The sequence below is a fragment of the Dromaius novaehollandiae genome, chromosome 13 (assembly GCF_036370855.1).
Source record: "Dromaius novaehollandiae isolate bDroNov1 chromosome 13, bDroNov1.hap1, whole genome shotgun sequence".
Taxonomy (NCBI): domain Eukaryota; kingdom Metazoa; phylum Chordata; class Aves; order Casuariiformes; family Dromaiidae; genus Dromaius; species Dromaius novaehollandiae.
This window is the reverse complement of record NC_088110.1, coordinates 23,839,026-23,866,188: the sequence shown is the minus strand read 5'-3', so window position 1 is coordinate 23,866,188 and position 27,163 is coordinate 23,839,026. Positions and strand designations below refer to the sequence as shown.

The 27,163-nt window shown below is 45.1% G+C and overlaps 1 protein-coding gene across 2 annotated transcripts in view; it reads left to right on the top strand.

Moving 5' to 3' along the window:
* The window catches only part of ANKRD11 (ankyrin repeat domain containing 11), a 149,944-nt gene that overhangs the window by 19,279 nt on the left and 103,502 nt on the right, over positions 1-27,163 (top strand). The window contains exon 2 of one of the 2 annotated variants that reach the window (XM_064519827.1): positions 6,970-7,049. The exons of the other annotated variant lie outside the window; for it this stretch is intronic. The gene's annotated coding sequence lies outside the window, so the exon portion shown is untranslated. The remainder of the gene's footprint in view (positions 1-6,969; positions 7,050-27,163) is intronic. 2 annotated transcript variants of the gene reach the window in all.

The window sequence follows — 27,163 nt, the reverse complement described above, 5'->3', positions numbered from 1 at the left end:
GGCATTCTGGAAGTGTTGATATTAAATTTAATGTCTGGATAGCTAACCAAATCAGGTTATCTGAAGGAGGAGATGATGCTCTGTGCTTTTATCAAAGCACTTTCTCCTATGCTTAAAATGTATGTTTTGCTGTGTATCAATAGTAATGAAGTGTTTTTCAGAAGCAAGACAGTGGCTGCTGAATGTATTGCACTTAGGCTCATTTGTCCATTAAATGATGTGTATGTGCTTGATTATGCATCTTCTTGGAAGAGACTGAGCCAGGTTGGAAGGACCCAGCAGTCTTAGGTGAATTACATTTCATAGTGGAGCGCCAGAAAGAGTAATACAGGTCTGGGGGATAATTTGGAAGCAGCGGGGCTAAAGAACTGGGAGGCCTGTAGCTTCCTAGGCTATTTAAGTGACAGCGGGTTGTTGTTTTTGGGTGCCTAACCATTCTCTTATTCCCATGTATGATGGGGATGACTTCTTAGTGTAAGTTAATGCTGTTATAAGGCATTTATTCCTAGCATAGTTTAGATTTCTCTATTCGTTTGCCAATAAATGTGGATTATGTTTAACTTAAGGTATCTAACTTTTTTCTTTCCAGAACTAGCAGAGCTTTTTTAGTTTATGCAGACTAAATCATAGCGTAGAAAACGGCATGTTCTCTAGACTGATGGAACAAGTCTTGTCTCTGCTTGCTTGTACAGAAGGGCAAACTATAGCCTTGAGCTTTAGTCCAAGGCTGGTTAAGGAAATTGCAGAAACTGTATTTTGACTTAATACTTTCCACTCATCAGAGAAGCCACAGAAGGGTGGTAAGGGTGAAGGAGGAGAGATGAGAGAACATGTTTATGTATCTCTATAACTCTTAATTGTGTGCGTAGAATTGAAAAATCTGGCTCAGTGGAAACTGTTCAGTCTTGCTCTGCTCCTCTGCCACATCACTCCAAGAAACAACTGAGTTACTTAAACAATTTAAGCTTTCAGGTTGTGCTGAGGGCTGGGACTTTTCTGACATCTCCAGTTCTTCTTTCTCTCTCTCTCTTTTTTTATTTATTTATTTTTCCCCCCTGCCCAAGTACCTTTCAAACTGCTTTCACAGGTCGCTCCAGGAGGAAACAGTTGAGGTGTTATATAACTCTAGGGATCAGTAATTTTGAGATATTCCTCAGGAGCAGAGATCTTTAGAAGTCTGATAGGAAGAAACCCAATAACCAGTGACAAAGTTGAAGTGTCCAGTAATTTCCAGGAATTTATTGCTTGCAAGGGTTAAACTCAGTGAAGTGCTAGGTAATTATTCTGCTTTTTTTTTTAAAGTATAGTAGTGCTTAACTGATTTTTGTATTTAAATTGCATTAAACTATCTTTTGACATACTAAAATGAATATCAGAATTTTTATTTGAACTGAAGTCTTACTTCTATAAAAGGAAGCATAAAAATGTACCATTCAAAGGCATCTTTCCACATTCTCATTATAAGCATAATGTTTGGAGTATTTAAGTAGTAGATAATAATATTCAGTAATTCTTTAGGGTCACCCGGGAATATTTGGTGTTGGAAGCTCAGGTTTGACTGTCAAATCAATGTGTAAATACAAATACAAATGTAGTTTAATGAATGGAAAGAAGCACAAATCTTGAGGAATATCCAAAACATATTGAAGCTAGTTATTTGACATCACAAATCCTGTAGTCTTTCCTTTCATTGGAGGTCTCTAAATAGCTTAGTGGTTCCTGAATTTAGACTTTGTGAACCCTCAGTTTCTTGTGGACCATGGTGTCCATATCAGACTTTCAATTAAAACACTTACAGGACAATTTAGCTCCACAAGCCATAATTCAGGAACCACATCTTTCCCTTTCTTTCGGGTAGGATACATTGAGCCTCGGGCTTTTCAGCCCACATATAAATATCTTGTTGCTCTCTGTTCTTGAGGAACATATCAAGTTATTTTATTTTTTTTTGAAGTGTCAAAGAAGACAGGAGCTTTAAAAATGTAGATCTCGGTGTGCGTATTTATCTGCAGGGCAAAAGAAAGAAACTTTAAGACCCAGAGTATATTGTCTACTTAATTTCTTAAAGCTGTCAAACAAAATTTAACTTCATATATGGAGTCTCGAATGCTACCCACTTGGTCATCCCCCCGCCCGCTCCTTTCGGTGGTTGGGATGGTATGCGCATCTCCATTGAAGTATTTTTTTTTTCCTGTAGACTCTAGGAAAAGGGAAATTCTTTAGCTCAGACATTGCTATTGAGAAGTTCTTATTAAAGCCCCCATGCAATGGGTACAAATGCATGAGCAAGTATTGCTCTAGTTCCGTTGAGCCTGGGAGATGGTCAGGTGTACGTGCCCTTGGAGATGGCTCGTGTGTGAGCTTCTGCTCTGATGCAAAGCATTTCAGTTAAATGCACGTTATTTATCTTTAATTTCTGCACATTGCTTAAAAACAACTTTCTTCCCTCTGTCTGGGTCGGCAGTACACCACCTCTCCTTTCCTCCTCCTCCAGACTGCTCTGAGTGGTCTCCGTGCGCTTTTCCGGGCTCCTGGGTGAATCCGATGATCCTTCCTTAGCAGTAGGTGCCCTGGTGGGGTCGAAGGCAGGAGGGAGCTGCTGCTGGTAGGACTGTTCTTGGTGTTGAAGTGGGTGTGACCAAAACCTGTTGAAAGTAACTGCTTGAAATAAGGCTTAAACATGTGGGTTCTGTCCTACTCCCTGTAAAATGAAGGCTGTAATTAGAACCTGTCATTCCATTCAGTCGATCACATTAAGAAATATTTAGAATTACAGAATTGTTGGATCTCAAACACATTTTTCATAGAAACCCTTGTAAGTGGCTCTGCATCTCTTGTGCAGAGCTGATCCAGTTTTATCCTTTTATTGCTGACATCGGTCTCCCAGGGCACCTTCTGCCGAGCTGCTGGAAGCAGTTAGCGTTCCCCGGTCAGATCGCAGCAGCCCTCCGCAGCTGCTCTGATGTAAACAAACACTCGGTATTTAGTACAAGTATGTATTTTGGTTTTGTCATATTCACATCTTGTGGCTGTAAGGTGCTTTTTGTCTTCAAATACCAACTTGTTATCTCTAAAGGTACAAGATACCCTTTTAAAAGAAGTTTTAGCAGTTTAATTCCTCATTTCTTCAATGCATGCTGGCAGAAGTTGCAGCGTACGTCTCAGAGCTGTGCCGTGCACCGATCTGTCTGGGAGGGCAGCGAGAGGAATCGATAACTAATCATTAGGTAACGGCGGAGGACAAAGCAGTCGCTGCTAAAGAGCAGAAGTTGGTGGGAGAACTTCGAGGGGTTGAAACGTTCTGTTTTAATGGAAGTGTCTCTGCTTACCTTAGGTTTCCAAATTACTTCATTTAATATAAAATGAAGCACCACAAGTTCTGAAAGACCCTGAGACTGTTTTAAACCAGAGTCTGGTCTCCTTGAACACCTCATTATCTGGTATCTATACCACCATTTCATTGCAAAGAAAGGCTTAATGGCTGACATTTTGCATTGCAAAATGGTTTCTGCGTAGCTGCAGTTCACTTTCAGTATGCGTTTGAGTGTAGTCCGACAGTAAACCCTGTAGGTTCACGGAGGGGAAAACAAGTGTAGTAGTGCTAGTTTTTAAAGTGAATCATTTTCATCAGACTAAAGCTGAGAAAATTGGATGGGTAAACACTTGTAGCAGATTATTAATTGTAATTTAGGCTTTTGAAAGTAAAGGCTTTAAACTGAAATGTTGGATTCTGCACAACTGGAATGTTACGTGAGTGGTACCGATACGTACAAGCAGGCAGGCTTTGCCCGTGATCTGCTCTGCACGTTGGGCCTCTTTCACTAAAGTATTTGCTCTGCTTAACGATGTTCAGTAATTTGATATGCTTTGAACAATTTCATTAAGAATTTTACATTTAATTTAATTGCAAAAGTTGCTTGGCTCATATGCAGTAACTATCTCAGTGTTATCAGTGCTTTATGTATATTTTACATGCGAATTAAGTAATGAATAAAATATATCTATATATCTAATCTGGGAAGCAGATGTAAATAGATTTTGAAAACTGCATCAGTGTGCCATGGGACAGGATTCCTTTAGCCTCCCATAATGATTTGGTTTACAAATAATCCTAGTCATTACCTGGCAGTAAATAGCACTACTGATTTTCCAGATGTGGCAGTTGAAATTCAGCTTAAACTGAAGAAGAAAAAAGGCTTTTGTATACACTTTGAGTAGATAACTCTAGACTTGTAACTTCTGTTACGAGGAGAAGAGGGGAGAATGGGCAGGGGAGCCATGCTGGAGGAGCTGCTGTGCAAGTGTGCTCTGTGTCACCCCCGGTGCCCATCGGGGCCCCCTTCAGTGCCCCAGGAGTCACTTTTCGAAAAAATGGAAAAAACCATGAAGTAGCTGTATGACTTTATCTCCTTTGCTCTTTTCAAAGAGAAGTGACAGAAATTTCTCGGTTGTTTCCCTTTTGCTTGTCTGAAAACGTTCACCTGCTGCAGGATTTCCTCTCTCTGGCTCTGGGCTGTGCGCTGGCGCGTTCTCTGCAGTTTGCTTCTTTTGGCCTGCTCCTTTTCATCGTGACTCCTAGGACTTTCCTCCCGCTTAGCTGCTGGCAGCTCCACCCCGACTGGGGCCTGTTCTGCTGGAGGCTCGAGGCCTGTGCTGCTGGCTCTGTAAAGATGATCCTCTTGGAAGCAGATGTCCAAATTTAGCTCCTTAATGGAAGGAGCTTCACGTAAAATTACGGTGAAGGACAGCCGTAAGATATGGAACTGAACTGGGTGCCACAAGCTGTCCAGGGCAAGTCCTGTTGACTGCTGTGTTGTGGAAAGATACAGGTAACGAAATTTGTTGTGTGCACTGTGGAGCTGGTACCAAGAGCTGTGCCTTAAAGGTGATTGTGGACACAGAGTTTGGGAGAATAGTGATGGATTAAAGCAGGGTTTAAAAGGTTGGCTACTCCAAAGAAGCTTCAAAGTAAAGGCACCGGCCTAAGGGCTGTTTCGGAGCAGCATAAGCAGCACAGCGCAGTTCTGAGGAGGATGCCCGGTATCTGAAGGTATCGGGAAGAGGGATGGTCTGGGTGCATCGGGGATTCTTGGGAACTTTGTAAGGGGCAACTGGAAACGGATCGAGCGAGAGGAAAAGCAGTAGCTAGGTTTGATTTGCTTGGGATGGATTTGAAAAGAACATGTTTTGTACTTTGTCATTTTATACATAGGAGTTTGTATATTTTATATATGAAATTATTTTACAAAAGTTCTCCCTTTAGCATAGAAGCTAACTTGGAGAAATTCCAAATCCGCTGTTGTCAGCGAGGGCACAGGTTTGACCGTTGCGTCCCTCAGTATGGTTTGGGGATCTGGAGATGAGCCAGGACTTTGCGTGGGGACTTTGGCAGGGATAGGAGGCCGTGAAGGCGGCGGTTAACCCTTCAGCCTGTCTGTGCAGACCACAGTAGCTGCAGACTGCCTCGGGAAGGCCCGGTGCTTAAGCTGCAGGTTGCTGCTGCTTGTCTGACACATGGAAAACTTGAGCAGCCCTAGTCTGTCGTATGGCATCAGCCGATTTCTTTTTAAAAGGCTCCTGCCTTGGGCTAGTTCTCTGGGGAAGTGCAGGAGAAGCTCAGCTATTGCGATTATGCACCTAATGCGTTTTTTGAAGAAGTTCTGCGTTTTTCCTTATAGCATACATTGAGTCTTTCCATATCCACAGATCCCCTACTAATGTGGACCAGAGATCTGGAGGTGGTTTCATTTGTTATGGATATAAAACACTATCTTACCCCCAGGTTTTTGTGTGTGACTCTGCCCAAGCTGTCCACTCTTTCACGTTGCAAACCTTCAGATATATGCGTATTTGTGGTTCAAGCTTGTCCTCGCTCATATAACTCGTACGAGCTACTACCAAGCGGTGCTGGTCCGAAACTTGGCCTCTTTGGGGTTGAGGAGCAGGCCAGATCACCCGGATAACGAGAGCGGCTGTTTGTGCAGCTCTCCCTTGGAGCAGACTGGTTTTCTCTGTTGGCTTGGGGAGAAATTTATTTCTAAGCAAATGCGCTTGCCGCACTTGCAGACGGAGCTTGATGACTCATGAGATAGGCAGGGTTTAGCTGTGCTGCTTGCGGGCGCTGGGCTGGCCCTGGTCGGATCTGCGCAGGCTGACGTGACAGTCACCTGAGACGCCGGGGGACGCAGCGCAGTTGGGCTTTTCATCTGTTGTGAGAAGCGGTGAAGCGCCCGGCTGCTGCTTTCGGGAGTCAGGAGTTCGTGCCAACCCTTTCATGTCCCGGCTGAGTCACCCGGGCGATGGGTGTAATTCCCCTCTGCCTTCGAAGGGCGAGAGCCGGGGCCGGCTCCGACCCAGCGTCTGAAAAGTCAGTTTCAGAATTTGTCACTGGAAAAACATCCTTAAAAAGGTGCAGCGAGGGAGCTGGTTTAAAACAGCCTAACAAAGGACAGGGCTTTGATTAGCTGCCGTGCAGAGCAAGAAGCCAAAGGTGTGCTTTAAAAAAAAGGTTTTTGCCGTGGATAATTCCGTAAGCGAAGGATGCTGGAGAAGGCGAGTCGGCGGCGCGGTGCAGGGAGCGGTGTGCTGCAGGCCGCTCCGGTGCCGTCGCCTGCTCCGTCCGGTCCCTGGTGCTCCGCCTGTCTCGGAGCAAGGGGGGAGATGATGGGCGGACTTCATCTATTAAATAAAATGGCTGTAAAACCACACAGTTGCAGAAGCCTTGAGACAAGTAAAACCTATCTGTCGTCAGAAAGTTAATTTCAGTTGTAGAACTCGGTTTATGTTGTGTTAAGCTTTCCACAAATTCATTCTTTTTTTCCTGTTTGTACAGACCCATTATCAGATTACTTTTGGATTAGGCAAGGATTTGTATTTAGTAGCCTTCAGGTACTCAAATATAGTATGCTTGTTTTGAATAAAATTAAATTGTATTTTAACTTTCTAATGAATGAATTTCTGTTCTTTCAGAGTACACAGCGTTTTTGGGACACGCCTTTGTTGGATTTTAATACATGTCCTGCTAACAACAGCTTTCAACTATGGAATCGGTAAATATTTACCTTACTCCTGTCCAAGTTTCTCTTTTGTTACCTAACAAATGCTCGTGTCCGTGTTGATGTGTGTTAATATTTTCCTCATATTTACTGAAGTTTGAGGCTAAGCATTATAAGCTTGCATGGAATAACTGAAATGTACTGAACCAAGGTTATCTTGGGAAATGCCTTTAGTTCTGAGAAACCCATTCATTTTTATATCACTTCAAATGTGGCAAGTTTTTTCCCTGACTTCAAGGAAAGCAAAAGTTAACGTTCCCGCGGAGGCTATTCCAGAGCCGGTTTGTTCAGCGGACTTCGTACCTTGCTAGTGCTGTTGACTGCTGAATAATGAAGTATCCTTCTACCTCTAGTATATCATGGTCGTCTTTCTTTCTTTCTCTTCACTTCCAGAATATCTAAAAAGAAGTCTATTAAAGAAACACAAGTTTAACAATGTTTTGCGTCCCTATGATTAGCATTACTGAAACCCATGGCATCTAAGATTCATTTTGGGCACGAAAACTCTAAATATGTTGATCCTGTGGTTTCCATGCAGTGTTAGAACTCCGCTTTTTGGTAACATTAGCAGAGGTAGAAATGGCTAGGTGTAGAGCTGTAGTTTACTAATAGAATATCCTAGAATGAAATTTAGAAAAAATGAGATTTTGCCTAAGTATTTTAAGAAAGCATGAGAGAGGTTGGTGCTGTCCTCTGAAAAGTAAAATGTTACAGCTGAAGCCAGCAGGGAAGAGTTGTTGTTGCTGTTCTTCTCCAGTGCTGGCAGTTCTGTGTGTGGAAGCTCAGTAAGAGCTGCCACTCGCTGCTTTCTGGGGGTTCAGCATTACAGTATATATCCTGGCAGTGTTAAGGAGGGGAAGGTCAGTGGTGCAGAGTTGAAGGTCATCCTCTGCACGTCCAAAAACACAACGAAGAAGGCTTTTCAGCAGATAACCTACAGCGTGTTGCTTCTGCCGTGGGGCTTTGAGTACGTGGTGGGCCTCTTGGTTTATGCTGCAGTGAAATTATTCGTGACCAAGTGTCATTATGATGCTAAAGGCTTTTTTTAAAGGAGGGTTACTCTATGTAGAAAAACACAGGCTGGCTATATCAGGTGGCTTTGCGAGCTTGTAGGTTGGTTTTGTGCTGGGTTTTGAGGAAAAAAAAATCAGTGTACTTCGTTTGTCCATATTAATTCCAAGGTATTCAAACGGAGACAAGAGGCTATTTCAGTTTCCCTTGGTGAATATTAATAGCAGTAGAGGCCTTTCACAGTGAAACAAAACAGACTAGGCATCAGTAACTCTCCCCTGCTGCAGCTTAGTAATTAAAGTGTATCAAGTGCAAGACCTTTTGCTGTAGCACGCAATAACTCCTGCTTTAACGGGTGTTCTGCAGCTCCCTGAAAAACTGAGCTGAATCTCAACATCAGTTATAAAACAGATTGCTTACTGCATAATGCATTTCGTTGTTTGTTGCAAAAATCTTTCATTCTTAGTTTTGAAAGAAATGGTATTTTGCATTTTTGTATTCAAACCATACTTTTTTTTTTTAAGATGATGATAATTGCAATAGCTTTCACTTAAATGAAAATCTACTGAACATTCAAACATATTTCCGTGGTATACTTGGCCAGCAGGCAAAAGGTGCTTGCTTTCTAACCGCTTATAAAGCATTATGGTAGACTGCGTCTGTCCAGGGCCTTCTGTCTCCATCACCTGCTTTTGGCCACCAGTATCTTCTAGATGTATTACTGAGAGCTCAGATTTATGAACTACATAGTACAGTAGCTGCCATTTGGGAAAATGTGCCACATATAGTTTGTTCTCCATTTTTAATCCTTTTCTCATGAGATGTTTTGTATTTTGTTTATTTAAAGCCATGCTATGTTAATTATGGGCCCAGCTGAAGCAGTGGATGGAGAAACTTGACAGATGAAGTTGAAGTCGTATGATATTACAAAACTGCCACACTGTATAGAATTAAATAGTTATTATGAAGTCAGATGTTTTCCTGACTTTTGAAACAAAAAAATGAAGAATAATTTTACTTTGTGGGTTTTCTGAGCCCTGGGAGTTTATAGTCAAGTGACCTTTTCCAGTAGCACAAGTTTTTATCTGCAGCTGTGCAAAGACAGACTATCGTATTACTTAAAATGCTTATTTGCTTACAATCTAATAGCTCCATTCCTGGGCCACTGCAATATGGAGACATTGGAGTGAGGGGAGAAGACCAGAATCCTCTAAGTGTTGGCTGAAATATTTGCCCAAAGCTGGCATATTCTGGAATTCCCTGTGGAAGGGAATTCATAGGCATGGGGCTGGCGAGGAGGCCGTGGTGTGCGTGGTCGTTGCAGTTTAGCATGCACCGATATGCAGTATATGCCGTCCTCGGAGTGGGCCAAGGATTGAACACAATTAATATCTGGCTGAAGCTTGAACAAAAGCCGCTCCTCCTAAAAAGCAGTTGTTCTAAAGGCAGATTCTCTCTGTCTTTGTTGTTAACTCCTTATGCTGTGCTTTTGCAAAACCCCGGAGTGCCCTTGTACTTGTGTGCCCGACTAGCAAAGTGCTGCCTTCTCTCCTTTCTGAAAAGATTGTGCTGTATTGTGAAAGATCCTGAGAAAGAGGCTGTCTTTGCTGTGAACTTGTGGATGAAAATGCACTGGTGCCCACAGCTGGTTTCTGTCCCCCTCCCCACTTAAAGCAGTGCGTGCTTACCGGTATGCCGCCTGCCGTAAGGGACACTGCATGGATTCTCCATTGAGAACAACTCAGGAGCCTGATCTTCAGGACCAGGCTTATCTTTGCAGTAACATACTACCGTGCTGGCAGTCTGCTGATGCTCCACCTTGATAGCTTTGCTAGTGGAAGTAGAGCCTGGGCGCTGGGAAGGGACTCAAAGGGCGTCTGTCCCGCTACCCTGCTCCTTTCGGTTACAAGCCTGATGCAAGGTGTTTCTGTTCCCCGTGAGGTGGTTTGTTCCCGTTGCTTATGCCAATACTGCCTTTGGTGATGATGTGCTGTTAACTGGATGAGCAAGATACTCTGCATTAAATAAGAGTATTTAGAAGTTTGAGGATTGCTTTGTGGAGTGATCTGACCCAGCAGTAGTTGCACTGGTGCAGCTGGAGGAGCAGCAAAATGCGATATGTTGTGGGGAACAGAGGCCTCTTCCACTGCAGGAAGAAGAGCCCTATGAAAGCCTAAGGTTTCTCCGTATCGGTAGATGGCTCCTTTTTACAAAGCACAGGAATTGCTACAAACCGTGATACCTTAAATACTCAACAAGAGACTTGTCTTAGCTTCTCATAGCAGTTACAGTAGAGGTCCTGTCTAAATGGGTGGAAAAAGGGCATTCTGATGGGTTGCCCAGGTTGCTGGCTTCTTATAGCTTGAATGTGTGTAATCCTGCATCACTCATTCCACAGTGAGTAGAACAGATAGCTTCTTGCTGAACTCTTTTGAATAGATTCTTTGAAACAAGTTAGGTTCATCATGCTCCATTCTCCTTGTTTACAGCAAAACTGCTGCATTAGGCCGAGTTAATTCTCCCGGAGTCCCGGGTTTGAATGGTTTGTAGTAGGGAGCGCTCGTGTACGAGCTGACAGCTGGTATAATTCTCACTTTCCTAACATCTTCATTAGAGAAGCAGAGGGGTCAAGGCTTTCTCAGAGCAGCAGAGATTGAAATGGCTTTTGATGGTGGTTTTGGCACTGGTATTTTACTGAGTTCATAATGAATATGTAGGTGTAAGATTAAAAGAATGAATAAGGTAGCGCTGCTAAACAGAATTGCTTTTCAGAGCTGGAGTCTTGCCTTGTTCTGACCTCCCGAGAAGGATGCAATTGTAGAGCTGAGGCCCGTAGTGAAAAAGCAATTATGGTACATGTTTCTGGAATTGAATTGTCTTTGGAAAGTCAGATGCTGTAATAATGGTAGTATTGTTTAGATGAAATGTGACTTTATTTAACTGTTTAAAGAATTAACAGAAAAAATATTAAACTCGGTCATATCCAATTTTCAGTATTTGCTGCTTTTGGGGAAATAAAACTTTGTGTTTTACAAAGAAAATATCTTTTCATGGAAGCCTTCTTCTGAGTTCCCAGGTTCTTTTCCACTTGCTTTAGTTCTCCTTCCTCCCGAGTTAGGTTAGAAGCTAACGCATCAGAAGTGTAGGGTAATTTTCCCGTATGTCAGTCGGCCGACGTGAACAGGGAGGCTTTTTGTGTGGTGCTGGGTATCAGGCAGGAGTATTTGCTTTCCGTTCTGAAGCAGGGCTAGCGATGAGGAGAGGGGGAGCCATGTGCAAGTGTAATTAGTAGTCTAACGTTAAAGCGGAGCTGTTTGGCTGGTGGGTCTGGTGGACTCGTTCCTCATGCTGCTTCTAAAATGGTGGACTCTTTCTCTTTTATAAATATCCTGATTTTGGAGATGCCTTACAGCAGCTGTGTAACTTCTTTAGCTGTAGATTTGTTTCGGATGAGGCAGAGCTTGGGTTCGCCTTGAGCGTGTGGCTAAGCCCCTGGCAGCGCGCAGTCCGGCGTAGAGAGCGGCGTTTCCTACCGAATGCACGGCGCTTCCAGCACGTCTCATCTGCGTGGATTCGGGGTGGGGATTAATAAGCATCGTTAGATGCTTTTTAATACCATTTTGTGTTCTGTAACGGACAGTGTTGAAATTGCACAATCGGAGTTTAATTTTAAAAGCTGATTACTTCACTTATAAACGGCGGTGGCCTTATTGTGAGCCTGGATTTCTTTCATGGGTAAAAGGGACATAAGTTTTCTGGACACAACACTGCTGAGACCTACAGAAAAGAGCTTTAAAATCCCCCTGCCCGCAATGAAAAAAGCTAGATTTTCAGATGTACTCTCAGCATAAGTGTTTCTTGATTTGAGTGTTTGAATTGCTGCTTTTACAGTTCTCTATATTTTATCAGAATTTGTTAAATTGTGACTGTTATTCACATGCCGTTTTTGGCAGATGCCACCTACATGCCCTCAATTTGAACATACCTTTTAAGAGAAGTGTAGGTAGGGGAGCTCCTTTCTTGCATGTCAGATGTTAGAGACTGGAGCACTTGCATATATTCATTTTTGCTAACCTTTCTATTGCTAATATGTTAACATGGTACATGTGCACAATACAGCATTTTTAATGAGCGGGTTCGAGCTAAGCAGAAACTTCTTTGGAAATTGTGTTGCTCAACTTGTTTCTTCGGGTGTAATTCAGATCTGCATATTCACCATGACACAGAAGGAAACTCTCAGCCAGAACAATTCACAGCCGTGTACAACGCTCTTCTTCCTTCCTCCCGTGCTCTTGTTTAGAGCTAGACAAAGCTATTGCATCAGCTGCCTGAAAGAAGGAAAGCTTTTTTTTTTCCAGTCTACTTGGTTTTCAAATCATCTCTTTTTTTTTTTTTTTCCTCAGGGGCTGCATTCTGGCCTTAAAAAATTATCCTTCTCAGTTAGAATTTTGTAGCTTTGTATCAGCTTGTATACACCACGCTTACCCATCGTTGTTGCGTTTGAGCGCAGGTTCAGTAAAGCAAGCTAGTAAAGTAGATGGTGTGCAGAATCTTTATTTCCAATAACTGGTGCAGTCTGTTATTTCACTGGGGGAATGAAAATTAAATATATATAAAATGCCTGAGTGACACATGGACACACTATTTCAGGGAAGAGTCTGTAGGTTATATGGAGTGTAAGTGGCTAATTACAGCTTCCATCGTTATGCCACTGGGCTGTTGGGTGTAACCTTTTCTGAAAGTAAAAGTGCTTTGAGTATTCTCAGTAATCTGGTATTTAACATTGGAATTGGCTTCTACATGCAGAACCTAGTCATTGAAAAAATGAGATGCCGTCGTTGGAGTAATCTCTTTATTTATTTGTTAGAATTTTGCATGACAGCAAAGCAATACCTTGAAAGAGAATAAAGTTATGGTCTCTGCCCTGAGGAAATGACACTCTGGACACGAGATGACAGGCTTTGGAGTGGGGTAGCAGGATTGCACAAAATATGGCTGAAGTTGCTTGTGTTCAGAAGATATCCATCATGCTGTGATTAAGTGCAGATGATGCATTTGGCAGCAAGAGGTATACAATCTGTTCCTCCCCTAAGGAGCTTACAGACCAAGGGCCTGCTGATAAGACCAGACACACTTATATTTCTTGAATGAATAATGGTTTAGGATGTTCTTGTTCCCTGATCTTTTGCTCTTTTAAATAATTGTGCAGGTAATTGTGAGCCTGGTAGTTCTGACACTCGGATCCATTAGTTCTTCAAGGGGCGTTTTCCTTGCGCGTGGGGGAATGCGTTCCCATGGCAGGGATGCGGCCGGAGGTGCATCGGTCCCTCTGGCACTTTCAGCGGAACCGCAGGTGGGGTAGTTCCTGTTGCAAAGCCTATTAGCTGACTTATACCTATTAGCTGACTTATACCTACCAAGAGCTGCTCTGGTATGTTGATAATTAAAACTCAAGTTGATATTTGTTGCTCAATAGTGCAAAATGGCAGCAAATCAGAGGTGCGAATTCTGCGGGAACCATGCATGGAAGATGTTACAGCTAAACCACTGAAGAGCCTACCAGTTATAATAGGCAGTTGCAGCCTATTTCTTTAATAAAAGAAAGGAGGAATAAATAAATGATTTCCCCCTTCTATTAATGTTATTTTATTATTGAGCAAATGCAGAATTGTTGCATATGCTTTACTGATATCCTTTGGAGAGGGGTTTCTGATAAAAAGAGGCAAATGCTTCTGAAAAGCATGGCTTAAGTATTGAGTGTGGAGATGGAGACTAGGCTTTTCCATTACTTCTGTTCCATAGTTGAGATTGTGACAAAGCTTCACTTTTCAGATCAACTTTTGGACGACATGGGCTGAGGCTCGCTGGCTCAGTTTAATTCATTGCTAGTTTAATTAGATGCTTGGCAACTCATGTATTCTGCCAGTTTTTGTGGCTCCGTGTGTTACCCTGTTTTATGGGAGCTCGCAGGACTTCCCTAGCTGAATGGCATCAAAGAGAATTTCATTGGAATCATATTTAACAAGTTAATGTTTTAATTAGTAATTTGATTCTGAGTTAAGGCTAGATGAGCTAATTGTTTCAGCTTGCTAGAGATATATAGAAGCTGGGCGAAAGGATTTCTTTGGTGTTTTGCAGAAACTTGCATCTTGCTGTGGACGTGCAAGCGAGGGGGACGCTGGCTGCTGTGTGTTCAGTGGCATAAATTCCTTGAAGCTTTACTCTCTCTCCCTTTCTGCACAGTGAGCTGGAGGCTCTTGCTTATCTTTGCTTGCTTCCCCGGGCATTTTGAGGAACTGGCATCCCTGGCTTTTCCATCCTTACTTAACAAGTGGCTCTGTTTTGGCAGACAAATACTGAAAGCTCTACTTTTAATCCAGGCTGCTTTGTCCTCGCTGCCGGCCAGGTTCGCGTAGGCTGTGGGCAGATGGCTGCAGGCAACTGCGTGGGAGCCTTTTAGGAAGTTTCTGCCCTCAGCTGAGGGCAGTAACAAAATGCAAAAGTGAAGTAAAACAGGTTTCTAAAGCACTGTGGAACTGGCTAAAACTCTGCTGCTTCCCTCTGAGAAAGGCAGTCTGGGCTGTGATGGTTTTAACTCTTGAATTTGCAACAGACTTAGAAGCTCACCTTTGGGGGTGGTAGCTTGTGAAGCTGTCAATACTATTGCCTGTAACCATCTGCTCATAGCACTAAGTAGCTGCAAAAATCAGTAATTTTTTTTTGAGGAGCTCGGGTGTAGATCTTCTCCCTTGTTATTTTTATGGGCCCCATCGTTGTAAAAAATATCTCCAGAGTTCTGGAAAGGGAAAACTAAATTCTTTCTTTAGTCTTTTGTTTACTTAGTTACTAGATTTAAATTTATTTGGAATTTAAATTCAAACACTCACCAGTACTTGAGGTTACCTATATACAATAGCTAGTCTTGACTGAGGCAACGTGTAGGTCTCCCTTAACATACGAGTGCTCCTGCGTGCCTTCAGCTTTCTGGGTTACCCACCCTGAGGGATGAAAGGATGGGAGGCATGTGCACAGCTTATTTTAGGAAATCGTCACTGCAAGTGAATGATGTATTTGCTTTTCCGAATAAAACTTGTGATGGGTTTCTTTTTTTTCTTTGGTGGAAGTGAATTAATCCAGGTTGGCTGGCCTTTAATTCTGATGCTAAGTAGCTGTTGGTGGGAATATGATGATGATGGGGTGGTCTCCAGGTGACTCTGGTTGCTGTCATACAGGCACCACGGTGACCAGGAGAAGGAAGGACCTCTTCTTGGGCAGCCAGACCCCTGCGCGCGGCATCCCGAGCTGCTTGGCCTCGGGGCTTCAATCCTAGATGTAAATCACAATCAAAATACTGATGCCGCAGCGTCGTGGGACGTGAGGTCCCTGTGCCTGGGTTGTATTCCGTGCCTTTACGGTCAGTTGTAGATCTGGGAGGGAGGAGGGGGCTGGCACTTTTTTTCATCCAGAAGGGCTTAGCAGCCTGAGGGCAGGTGCTCTGCCGGGTCTTTACTGCCTCCCTTCCCGCATCGCGGCAGTTTGGTTTCACCAAAATGTTTGTTTTGGTGCTTATCTGAAGTGCAGAGCATACGTCTGAGGGGTCTGACAGGGCGATGTCCGCTTTCCCCAGCTCTAGACTGCCCGCACGCTCACCAGGGGTGCGAAAAGCCAGGTTTTATCTGATCCAGTGAGACGTGTTGGGTTTTGACGGAGTTTCAGTATGATGCATGTGTCTGGACTCTTATCTTACAGTAATCTGCAATAATGTGAAAATATAGTATTATCTTACAATAATATGCAAGCAGCAGTGACCTGACCAGCTCTGCGCTGGTGACAGATGCATGCTGCTGCCTTTTTTATTTGGAAAGTAAAAGAGAAAAGGTATCCTTGGAAATACGTGGGAGTTGTGCTTGGCCTTGGGGGCTCGGGAGCAGCGGCGGGGTGGGAGCAGACCCTGCGCCTCGCTGCCCGAGCGGCTCGTGCGTGTGGGCCAGAACAGCCCCGATGCCGCGGGAGGAGGCAGCTTCTTCCCCTCTTCATGGAGAAATGGGGAAGTTTGCGGATGACTCCGTCATGGCTGTGATTAACGGTTCGAAGGGTTTGCAGCACAGGAGCGGTCTAGTTACCGCTCTTCTAAGAACCGAAGAGAAATGCCTGAAACAGGGCATCTGCTGTTCCTGGGTGGCTTCAAGTACAATAAGGAACTGGTAAGCCAGTGCAGACTTCTAGTGGACGTTTAGAAAGGTTTAGTACTTCCAGCGTTGCAGACCCCAGAGCTGCTTAGGAAAGCTGCTGGTCTGATAGTGCCGCTTGCAGGGCGGCTGTGCTCGGCGGGGCAGAGCTCGGTGGGGAGCGTGCGCTTGTTCTCTGAAGTTTTTCTTTTTGAGTACGCTATCTGTGGATTTTCTTGACTTTGGGTTATAAAGTTTAACCTTCATTCTGAATTTCCTGGAAGTCTCGACACTTCGTTTATTCCTAACTTTGCCCAAAGATAGGATGAAACCGTGAGGGCTGTGTGCGCCCGTGCGGCTCCGACTTCACCGAAGCGGCGATCTGCGGTTCAGCGCGCCGGAGCGGAGCTCGGCCGGTCAGGCAGCCGCTGCGGACGGATGGATGGACACGCTGGGGAAAGCTTTGGAAAACTGCAAGGATGAGAGGAGCCGATCAGTTTGGGTGTGTTTAGGTGGCAGGATGAGTTCTGTGATTCCAGTGATTTTTATCTTCTCATACAGTTTTTCATCTGCGTAGGCTGTCGCTGTCGTGCCCGAGAGGTCAGTGCAGATGAGAGTAGCGCTGGTCAGTCTCTGCTAGACCTAGACTTAGTGCTGGAGTCTTGTAAGAAATACACTTCCTTTTTATGCTGCACAGTCAGAAGAAAATTATTTTGTTGTCTTCAGTAGTTTTTACCTCATTCTTGTAGTCTTGCCAATATCCTGTATTTGTTTTTTACAGGAAGCCTTTCAACACTTTCTTAATTGGAATTAAGTGTTGTAATAGAAATGCACATTTTTGTTGGAGATAATGTAGGAAATATTCACAGAAATTTATTTTAGGTCAGTGAAAAACACTTAGTGGATGGACTTGCTTTGAACTTTAACTTTTGAGATTTTTAACGAAAGCTTTCCTGCTGTCGGGTAGCAATACAGGAATAAACCACCTCTGCGTCTCTTGGTTTGAGAAATTAGCCTCCGAGATTGATAGTAAATCTGTTTGATACTATTTTATAATTAATATTAACATAGCGACACTGAGATTTAATGCTACACAAAAGTTGCGTGGAGTCAGAGAATCAAATGATAACAGGTAAATAATTAGACAAAGTAAAATCATGAAGACAAATATCTTATGAAAGATATTTTTGTGTGTTTTTCTGTTGGCAGCTCGGACTGTGTCTGCACGTAGCAGCTGGCCCGTTCCGAATTCTTTTCTCCGTTTTCTTTAATGATGCTCTTATGACAGTCTAAAAGGAAATCTGTCTCAAATGAGCTGGTAGCGGGGAGATGACGAGTCCTGTGCGCTCCGCATTCAGTGCGGTGCTTTGGGTGCTGCAGAGCTCAATTCTCCTTTTTTAATCTTTCTCCCCGCGGTTTCTTGGTTACTGCGTGCTGTAATGCCAGGAGCGCCTGAACGCGAGCGTCGGTTCTTTTGCTTATTTTGGGAAAAGCAGCTACTAACATACTTGGTGCATTTGGTTAAAGGAATGATAACTTTCCTCGTTCCCTTAACCTCATAATCTTGCTGAAGATAGGAAAGCTTTTAAAGTATATATAGCACTGTGTATACATATGCAACTGTGTGTGTGTGTGTGTATATATATATATATATATATATATATATATATATATAATCTATCTTATATCCCTCTATATATACTTTTATATCTATATATATCTTTTTAAATGTCTCCTATTTCAAAGGCTTCTTCAGTTGAAGTATGGATTTGCTGTAGCAGAATATCTGTTATTGGGGCTCACTCCTGTATTCCAAAAGAAACGTGGGATGTGGCCCAAAAGAGAGGTTTTTGGCCGAGTCCTGGTGGCGCTTGGTACCTGCCCGCGTGAGAAGGATGTGCGCTGGCGGTCTCTTCCACAGTAGTCCTCAGAGCTGCTTAATCTGCTTTTCATACTTGCAAAACAGCAGCAAGCTTTGAGACGCTCCTGTGTAAGCTTAGGCGCTGATGAGCAAGAGGATTAATTAGATCTCCGGGACAGGTAACCGGAGCCCCGAGCGGGGCCTCGCCGTGGCCCGGACCCCCGGTGACGTGTCGGAGGAGTCCCGCGTGGCGCGCGTGCCTTGGCTGCGGCACGGTTATTTCTCAACATCGCGTGCCCAAATGCCTCCGGGCACCGTAGCAAAACTTAGTAAGGAGATTATGTGAACAAAAAGCTCAACTTTGAGAGTTGTGCACACACCAAAATAGTTGTCGGTGAAGCGATTAGCTGCTGGTTGGGTCACCTCTGTGGTGGTGTCCTCCGGGCAGGGCGGGCTTGTGTTCTGAAACGCCGCTGCCCCCACGGCACTGCCGTAAACTTAGGCTTATGCGGTGCCTTAGTCACTCGTCATGCTGAACTAGCAAAAATAAATATTCAGGTTCAAATTAGGTTGCAGGTATTAGGATTTATTTATTGTGTCATATAAACTGTACTTTTTGATTAGTGGCACAGGCCAGTCTGCTTTGCTTTTTTTTTTTCTTTTTTCCTTTTTCCTCCCCAAAATATCACACTACCAGGAATATTTCTACCCCAGAGAAACTGACGGCTTTAAGTTTAGGTGTCACTGAAATGGACGTTTTTAGCAAAACTTCAGTTTAAAAACAAAATACCGCTCTTCCCCATGCAGAGCTCTCCGCTGCTCGCAGACAGGTTCTGTGTCCGTGTCGAAGATGCAGTAGCTCAGAAAAATGAAGAAAATACCAGACTTCATGTTCTTCCATGTTGTCCTCATTAAATTTCATTGGGTCAGCTCTGGAGCATAAGCAGGGAGGATGACAGCATGCTGGAGAAGGCAGCAGTAACGGCGGTTGTTGTTAAAACCATAACTGTGGCTTTAATATTTGAGGGTGAGAACTGGTGAAGTCTGTCAGATACCCTAGAGAAACTGTAGCTAGTATTTGCGATTTTCCAGTTCCTTTTCTGCCATGATTTTTGTGCCTTTTCTCTTGATGCAGATCTAGATTATTATGTAACATAAGCTTGCGTTGCTGCTGCCGATGGCGAAAAGCTGTGCTCTGCAGCTTAGGAGACCGCTCGGGCATAACTCAAGGCGGGGGCCTGGGGGGGCTGGGCTTACCGGGCATTCAGAGGGCCCTGTAGTCTGCGGTTCTGCAAAGCTGGAAATTTTTTTCCTGATGAAGATCCTGGGGATCCCTCGGAAGGAGGTCGATCCTGATTTTGTTTCTGCTGGGTAGCAGGAATTTAAAACGTCGCCTTCCTGCGTTAGCCTGGCTATGAAAGCTGTCTGTAAACGTCCGAGTCTGCGGCCTCCAGGCCGTTTTAGCGTTTGAACTCTGCGGTAGCGTATGCCTTAACGCAGAGCCACCTCGAGCTTAGACATTAAAGGATGGTGGTAAATCTGAAAAACTTGGTAGAATATCTGTTGCAGTGTGCTGTAAACCTTATTTATTACTCTGGAATTAATCGATGACTTCTGTGACTCTTTTTTTTCCTTTCTCAGCCATACTTTCATAAGGTATAATTAAAAAAAAAAGCTTTACTTTTTGTTAAACTCTGCTGTTATTGAGCTATGTGTGGTTTGGACTTCAGCCCTGCAGATTGTTGGCTGAAGTTCCCGTCTGGAAAGAAATGGTAATTCTTTTGGGGTTGAAAACTGGGGAAGGAAGGGTCTCTCGGCAGCAGAGATGATTTAAACCAGAATAAGCTGATATGCTAATACGTGTATATAAATTTCAACATAGGCTAAGTTTGGGTGTTTTATGTAGAAGAGTTCATATTTTTTACTGTTCATGTTGTTAGCTTTCCTTATTTTTTAGTTTATTGTAAAAAGATTAAAACCAGAACTGACTACATGATGTTTAATGTGGCAGCTGAAACTACAGTAATTGGAATGGCTGAAATTTAAATACTGCACTTGAGTACAGCTAAAGCGATACACAGGTGAGCTTAAACTGCCTTTTAATGTGAAGTGCTTTTAACAATTAATCTGAAAGTCATCCGAGTGCAGCCCAGGAGACCATCACCTCTCCCCTCCAAGCTGCTCGTGCCCTGTCTTGGGGTTATAATCTTAAGCGAGGAATCCTTGGTTTGGGCTGGTCCCAGGTGCAGTCTCTGCTGTGGAGGTGTCGGCTGGAGGCGGAGGGGAGAGCTGGGGTGCAGCGTGGCCGGTTCGGCCGTGCCGCGCGCGGGAGGCGAGGAGCGGCTGCCCTCGCCCCGGGTTGCCGTGTACTTGAATACCGCAGCCTTATCAGCGGCCGAGGGCTGAGCTTTGAACGGTCGCCGTGCTCGCTGTGTTTGTGGTCCGGGGGCGTTAGCGCGTGCTCTGTAACTTCGTGTTCGTTTATAGGAAATATCGTGATATGCCAGGCTGTTCAGTTATTTATCCCGCCTAGCTTAGAGCCGTGACACCTGCCAGCGCGGGCCCGGCCCCGCTTGGAGCGGCTGTTGCGCGCGTTGGACGGGTGAGCGTGTTTGTCATCTGTCGGTGCCAGCCTGCAAAATGCCGTTAAGGTGCAAGTAATGTTGTGCAACAACACAAGATGTTCTGCGATACTGTTTTAGGTGGCTTTGCATGTACTTCTGTTCGGTTTTGAAAACAAGCATGTTTATGGAAATGTTTTTATATGCGTACGAGCTGAAAGGGGAAATGTCCATTTTTTTTTTTTGTTTAAGAGAATTGTATCCCATCTTTTTTTTCCTGGGCGTTTTAAGAATACTTTCCTTACAGCAGCATTAACGCTTTTGTGCTGGCAAGGTTACTGCCTTGGCAGTGCTGGAGATGAGAGTGGATTCTTAAACCGTTCGGATTGGGCTTTCCCTCCTTTTATGGAGCGAGCTCAAGCCAAAGCCATAACTGCTGCCTCTGTCGTCATCGTTGGGGATGGAGCAGTGCGAGAACCTACTTTTACCGAGCTGGCTGCCAGGGAGGAGCGAGCTTTGGGGAGAGACGAGGCTGGTGTTGCTCAGAGCGCTGTGCTGTGCCCCCTCCTCTTCCTCGTGGGTCGCGTTCCCCCCTGTGCAGCCTGCAGCCCCCGGTCGGGGCTCGGTGCGAGCGGCATCAGCACGGCCGCCCCGTCCCACGGCCCGGCTGCTTCCCGGCGGCAGTAAGGGCAGCAGCTTTCCCCCTGCTAGCCCAAAAAACCTCGTTCCTGTGGCAGTCTCTATTCCAATACAGAAGCGAGCTTAGAGTTACGCGTCGTCTAACAATGCTAACTTCTGCATAGTTTATTTTTATTCTTAAAGCAGACCAGCTTTGTTTTGCCGTGCCGGTGATGTAACCGTCCTGGCCGGAGGGCTGGCCGTGTCCCTGGTACGTACGGTGCTTGCGGCCAAGCCAGCACGGCACGCCTGGCTGCTCTCCGCGCGGCGGGGCGGCGAGCTCGGCTCTGCTGGGCTCCGGCGCGGCCGCGACGCGGGGTGCCTCCCCGGGGGCCGGGCCTGCCGGTGAAGCCCAGCTCGGCTTTGCAGGAAAAGGGTCTTTGCTGTGATTACTTTAACTGTGCACCTGAGGACTTGTGCCCTGCAAAGCAAGCAGCTGTGAACTGATGTGAAGCACGATCCCAGTGGACTTGTGCCCTGCTTAATTCAGAGGGGAAAACTCGGTGCTCGATTTCACTGTACGGACGTAGCGCAAACTCGGTTTTAACAGCGCTGTCTGACGTGTCGGAGCTACAGATGTCACGGCAGGCTTGCGTTCAGCACTCCCCTTTATACCGTTGTAGTTTTTAGGTAGCTGATGAAGCAATGAAGTGTTGAAGTACTTGAAAACAGAACGTGTCTGGAAGTGGCTAGTGGTTGTTCTGGCAGATATTTAAGACCAAAGCTGCTGCTGTTTTCCTCTTAGTTAAACAACAGTCAAGTTCATGCTGCGGCTTTTTTCTTTTCAATTGCAGGATAATGTGAGCTTTCATATCTCCCCTGGGCCCACACCCGGCTCTGTGGTGGGCCAGCACACAGATAGGCTCTTTGAGGTCCTGTACTGCAGCGAGATCAGGTACTCGGTGCACCGCATCAGCTGAGCATCTGAAGCTGCTAAGTCCTCCGCAGCCCTTCCGGATCCAGGTGCTGTGCAATTAGGTTAAAGGCATCACGAGCTGCTGCTTCTAGGCCCTTTCTGTTGAATTCTGCCTGCTTTGATTCACTACAGCTGGAGAAGCAGTCAGACTTGGTTCAGGCATGTGCGTGGAAGGGAGCTCATTTCATGCTTGGAATTGTAATTATGTTCTTTTCTTTCAAGCTGCCAGCAGTAAAAGATGTCTTCCAGTGTGCATTATCTAAATAAGCTGTAGTGCTTAAATGTTTTCTTATTTCATTTTAAGAACGTGGCAAAAGAAATCGTGCTTACTCTTACACTTTTTGTTCTGGAGCAATTAATTCCCTGTAGCTCTGTGATTCAAGCATACTTGTTTGCTCTATGAGGCAGCTATGTTATGCTGCTTTTAAATAGATGTGCAAAGGAGGCTGTTCGGTAAATATAATGGATGTTGCCCTGACTTGTCCAGCTGGCATTGATATCTTGCTTCTTGTGCACTCCGACTGCGATAGGTGTCTGGTGTCTAAAATCTATTTCATCTCAGCAATCTTTTATGCTCTTAACATTAGTAGCTTCGTTTTGGTGAATTTCCATCTCAGTGTTTAATATATGTGAGCGGGAGACAGAGTACAGTGAAAATGTTAGGTTTCTATTAAATTAGCTGTTTTTGCCCCAAAGTTTTCCACGATGAACTGACCCTTTTCAGTGTACCAGTAAATAGCAGGCATTTCAGCGATGCTCCAGGCTTACTATAGGACTTCTGAAGGCTGCAGATGCGAGACTTCAGGCATGTAGGTTTCCATATCTCACCCTTGATGCTATCAGCTAGATTTTGGTGAGGGGGGTGGGGGGAACCCCAACAACAAGGTTGGCCATAGCTCATGCTTGTGGGTATATGTGCAACTCGGATTTGAATACCCTTCTAGTTAGCAGCTATCGCCTTTTCCCCTCTCCTTTCTGAACTTGTATCTTCGTACACAATTGTGTATCGTCAGCTCTGCAGGCTGGTTCCTCTTCCCTTCCCCTTGGTGCAAGTCCTCTTTCTGGAGAGCTCGTCTTCCTCCGTCGGGTAGGTGGCCTTGTCCCTGGGGGGACACGGTATTTCAGAGTCCGAGTGGGAATCCGCACGAGCCCGCTCTGCTCCTCTTCCCCGATGGGCGAGAATCCGGTTGACTGCGAGGGACAAGGCGAGTTCTCGGGTGGCTGGCGCTGACCTTGGGGACGGCTCTGCGGTGTGTGTGTGTGTGTTTGAGGGCTGAAGCGAGGCACTGCGCTGGCTCGCTCGGGATGTGCGTCTCTGCACGTCACCCTCGCCTGCCTCCCTTCCTCAAACGCATCCGTTCTTCTGGTTTGCTTGCTTTCTGCGTTCTCTGCGTGTGCTGCGACCTCGGCGCGTTTCTTTAGAGCCGCAGTTATGCGCTATGGTCTCGGGCTTTTGATTTCCTTACAAAGATAAACATGGCTTTTGTAGGCAGCTGCTGCAGCTTTTCTCTGACTTGGGGTGTCTGGAGTCAGCGCTCTGCTCTGCTTCGCCTCGTCTCCGGAGTCCGTCTGCTCGTCTTGTGGTCTCGAGATGAGAGCGCTGATAGTCATTCCGGGTCTTGGTGACTGGCTGGAAGTCGCAGTGGATAAATCTTTCATGGCTGGAAGCCACTTAAGCCACGCGGTGGCTAATGGTGGCGGGTTATTAGGGGAGAGGGCTCTACTGAGCAATCCCAGCAAACTGAGTGGCGTGGCCTGTAATTTATGACTTCATCTCAGCACTGTAGGGCAAGTCGGTGAGAATCGAAACAGTGGAAGAATTATATCTGACAGATATTTTAAAGAATGACCACAGCTAGCGTCATTTATTGCTGGAATGTGCGGACAGATCCGAAGTCAGAGCCCTCTTAGGGGCAGTGCCAAAAGCAAGTACGGAAGAGTATGCAAGAAAATAAAAACGCAGTATGTGGCCAAATCCTTGAGCACTTTCTCACAGTGGGCAAAAAGAATATTAGAAGCTTTCTGGGCGTCTTCCTCTGATGATAAAGTTTACAGATTCCACTCGCTGTTTTTTTGAAATCCCTGCCTGAAGGGGATTTGTTGAAGCTTGTGGATTGAGTAGTGCCTCTGTTGCGTTAAGGGCGTTATCAATGTGTAGAGAACAGCATTTGCGGAAACCTCTGGAGCGTTCTCTTCAGAGTGAATTTTCTTGTGTTAAACAGTTGGTTGCAAAAGTGGCCCACAGAATTATCTCTAGGTTTATCTTTGTTTTTGCCCAGCAGGGATGTATTGCGTAGGGGAGGTCTGTTACCCCTTGGAAGGTATATTAAAAATACCTGGGTAAAAGTCCAGCTGCTCTTCAGCACGGTTGTACCTCCACATGCATGTGACAGAGAACTTTAGTTATCTCTAAAGGAGGAAAAAAAAATCTAGAAAAACATTTTTTTCAGATGTTTTGTAGTAGTAATGCCTCTGAAAGCACTAATCTCTTGTCAAAACTTGGAATTTGGTCTGGTTCCCAGCAGGGCTTTTTCAATTAATCCCTCTCAGGAAAATCTTGCTTCCCCTTGCGTTAATTCCTGATCCCCGCCATGGCCCAACATTGTTTAAGGGTTTGTGTTTAGTATGAAGTGTATCATAGGCCTTCATGTGCAACTTTGAGTTAACTTGAAGAGTTCAAGTACACCTTGAAGTGTTCACAGAGCACCTCCGTGCACTGCACGCCTTCTTTCAGCTGTCCCCCGCAAAGCTTTATGCCGTGGGCTCTGTCAAAGCTTTAGTCCCTCCTGGCCCCGGAGAAATTTGGGTTTGGACACAGCGATTCCTTAAGAGGAATAGCTTGTTTTGGGAGGAAAGTGGCAGATGTTCTCGCTTCAGTCTGTGAATGACAGCTACTCAATCAAACATCTGTCGTCTTGCTAGAATTGTCCCCAAACATTAGCATGCTTGAAAACCCATCCCAACACGCTGCAGGCAGCCGAGCCAACGCGCGGTGTGCTGGGTGCAAGCGGCCCGGCTGGCCCTGCCCTTCGGCGGAGGGAGCCGGTGGCCCCGGGCGCTGGGCGGCAGAGAGGAGGGAAGCTGCCGTGCGGTGACCGTCCTCTGCCCTTTGGGCACCCGAGCAGTGTCAGCGGGGCGGATCAGTCCGTTCTCAGCGTGAACCGGCTTGTTCTTGGCGTTGCGGCTGACCCGTACGAACGCCTCGGCGTTGACGCCGAGAGCAGCAGCGCTGCAGCTACTCGCTCGGGAGGCTGGTTTGGGCTGGAGTTCCCGCGGTGCACGCTAGCAACTGCGCTCGTGCTGGTCAGGATTCCTGTTTCCTTGTCTCTTTAAGCGGTTTGTCTTGTATGGAAAAATCTGTCTTAATGGGTTGCACTAGGAGAATGCAGGCCTGTCTTGGAAATTTGTTGAGCTCGGGTATCTCCTTCCTTTCTGTCAGATCTTCCAGAATGAAAATTTTTGCTTTTTGCCTTCTTCGCTTTACAGGGAAGGCACTTTGTTGTATGGTTACTTTGCCTCTTTGTGGTAAGCTTTAAGTGCCATTATATATTGCCTCATAGTGTATTTGAACAGCTGCAGAAAATCGATCAGTAGAGAGTGCACAGGAGCACTTTTAAGGTAGACTTTTTTCTTAGTTCAGTTTCAACTGCTTGTGTTGGGCTTCAGGAGGAAGGGAGAGAGCAATGCTTGTGAATCAGCTGTGTAAAACCACAAAAACTTTGAGAAAAGGAAGAACCCCAAACTTCAAACCTCTTAAACTGCAGTGTTTGTACTATTCCTTGCCTTTTAAACCAACACATTTGCCCGCTGTATGACTCCAAGGCTCTGAACGCTGACCGTCCTTAGGGCCTGGGCGAGGGCTCCGGGTATCACGTGCTGCGCACATGCATCCCGGTGTGGGCCCGGGCAGTCTTAAGGCAAAGGAGTCTGCTGGCCTATTTATTTTCAGGGTTTGGTAACCTAAATTCTTAAGAACTAAAATTTTCTGCCAAGTCTCTGCTATAGACCCAACTGAAAAAAAAAACCCAACCTGTTAATGTAATAGAACTGTTTTGCTTCCCTCTTTGTAAAACAATTCAAAACAAAGTTTTCAGAAGTAACCTCCTTTCTTCTAAACTTTCTAGGCTTAGTCAACAAAGAATGTGACCTGTTTTGCATGATTTGCACTTGATTTTTTCCATTATAATGGAAGTGAAAGTAATACAGAGGAAGTTAAGAAGAGATACCCGTGCTCACCTGTGGTGGTCGTTGCTTTTGGCTGGGAATGCTGTGCTGCGCGCTCAGCCAGCTTGGCCTGTGAGCCGGGCCTAGCATCTAAAATACGAAATTTCAGTCTTTTCGGACCTATTTACTTGTCGTCTTTAGAAAAGTCACCCTGACGTCATGTGCAGCACTCCCGCCGTGCTCCCTGGGTGCGGATCCTGCACAGATTTAGGAAGAGCCTTCGGTGGCGTCGAAGAGGAGCCTTGAGGAGTGGAGCTGGCAGTGCTCTGCTGTAGAGGAGGGGAGTGTATAAACTTAGTCTAAAGATAATTTATGGTTTCTAAAGCTGCTGCTGAGTAAAACTTTCCAAGGCTGGCTTCTGACCTAGCTATCATCCGTGCTAAGACTGAGAACAGTCATTTTAAAGTAGCATTTTTAGTTGTGTTGGAGGGAAATAGGCTACCTTTTGCTTTCTGAATGTTTAATCTGCTGTAGTTCTTGCAGTGCGTGTGCAACTTCGTTCCTTCAGACGTGGATTGCAGCGCAGCTTGTTCTCTATCTGGACCTAGACTGGCTTAGACTTATCACTTAATTTATCTTACACTCTTACTGGATTCATTTTAGTAGAAAACCTGATGTCAGGAGTATAATAAAACTCTTCTCGGCTGTCTTTCTGTATAAATAAAAACAGACCCAGCTCCCTTCCCTGC